The sequence below is a fragment of the Mus caroli genome, chromosome 12 (assembly GCF_900094665.2).
Source record: "Mus caroli chromosome 12, CAROLI_EIJ_v1.1, whole genome shotgun sequence".
Taxonomy (NCBI): domain Eukaryota; kingdom Metazoa; phylum Chordata; class Mammalia; order Rodentia; family Muridae; genus Mus; species Mus caroli.
In genome coordinates, this window is record NC_034581.1 from 88,940,348 (window position 1) to 88,942,198 (window position 1,851).

General features: G+C 43.0%; 1 pseudogene; it reads right to left on the reverse strand.

Moving 5' to 3' along the window:
• The window catches only part of LOC110306574, a 7,068-nt pseudogene that overhangs the window by 818 nt on the left and 4,399 nt on the right, over positions 1-1,851 (reverse strand).

Sequence of the window (1,851 nt, forward strand, 5' to 3'; positions counted from 1 at the left end):
CTCCTCTGCACCTCACTTGGTGTATGAGTTTCGACCCCAGAGCTCTGGTTCATGTATTTGCTTGCTGTTGCTTTATAAAATCTTACTCTCTACCATCTTGAGTTCGGTCTCAGTGTCTTCTTGGGTGCGCGGCTGTCCCGAGGCTTGAGTGAGTGTCTCCCTTTGGGAGTCTTAGAGTCTTTCAGTCTTCCTCCCCAAGTGGTACAGAAACTTGTGGGTGTTTGACAAATGTTAACCAAAAATTTGGGGTTTTGACAATCAATTCTAACCTCTTCTGAAAAATATGGTTGGCAGAGTTTTTATAATTTTGTTCTACTTTCAACATTTCCTCACTGGCTTCTTCATTGTCTATCTTTTAATTTTTATAAATTATTTATATTTCAGTTGTTGTCAGACCTCCCTGGCCCTCCTTCCACAGTTCCTCATCCCATTCTTCCCACTTTACTTCCACAAAGGTGCTCCCACTCTACCAGACCGCTCCCTTCCCTGGGGCCTCAAATCTCTCAGGGATTAAGCACATCTTCTCCCAATGAGCCCAAGCCAGGCAGACCTGTGCTATATATGTGCCAGGGACCTCAGACCAGCCTGTGTATGCTCCTGGTTGTTGACTCAGTTTGTACAAGTTCCGTGAGGTTAATTAAGACTGCTGATCCTATAGGGTTGTCCTCCCTTTAAGCTTCTTCAATCCTTCCCCTAATTCAGTCATAGGGGTTTGTGATGGTTTGTATATCCTTGGACCAGGGAGTGGCACCATCTGAAGGTGTGGCCTTGTTGGAANAGATGTGACATGGTTGGAATGGGTATGTAATTTGGGTGTGGGTATAAGATCCTCACCCTAGTTGCCTGGAAGTCAGTCTTCCACTAGCAGCCTTTGGATGAAGACATAGAACTCTCAGCTCCTCCTGTGCCATGCCTGCCTGGATACTGCCATGCTCCCACCTTGATGATAATGGACTGAACCTCTGAACCTGTAAGCCCGCCCCAATCAAATGTTGCTTTTTATAAGACTTGCCTTGGTCATGGTGTCTGTTCACAGCAGTAAAACCCTAACTAAGATAGAAGTTGATACTAGGAGTGGGGTATTGCTGTGATAGGCCTGACCATGCTTTTATTTGAAAGAATGTGAATTTTTGGACTTGGGATTTGGAACTCAGTGGAATGCTTTAAATGGGGCTTAATGGGTTATTGTAGTAGGAATATGGAAGACTTTTTTGCTGGAAGTAATTTGAACTGTATTGACCTGGTCTAAGAGATTTCAAAGGAGAAGACTTTCAGTATATGGCAAAAATACTGTTTTTGTGGTATTTTTGTGAAGAATGTAGCTACTTTTTGCCCCTGTCTGAAAAGTCTGCCTGAGGCTAAGGTGAAGAGACTTTGATTAATTGCATTGACAAAGGAAGTTTCAAAAAAGCCCAGCAGAGACTTTGTTCTCTGGTTAAATCTCACAAAGAGAAGTTTGAATAAGCATAGCAAGCTTAGAAACACAAAATATAAAATATATAGTTCGATTATTAAAGGCATCCCAGGAAGTGAAATGGAGCAAAATCCTGTGTTCTAGGAAATAACAGATTAAGGGAGTGGGACCTTGGGGCAAGTTTCTACCCAGCTTAATTAGATCCAGGCATGGTGGTACACACCTTTAATCCCATGAGAGAGGCATGCTGATCTCTGCATTCAATGTCAATCTACAGAGCAAGAACCAGGATAGCCAAGCTTAGGCAGTGAAGGATTTAGAAAACATAAAGCTAGTGATGTAATAGTACAAGGGTATCATGTTCTAGTTCCTGTAAGCAGCAGAACTCGGCAGCTTCAGCCATGTGGCTCTGGCTCTAGAGTTAAGAATGGAAGGAA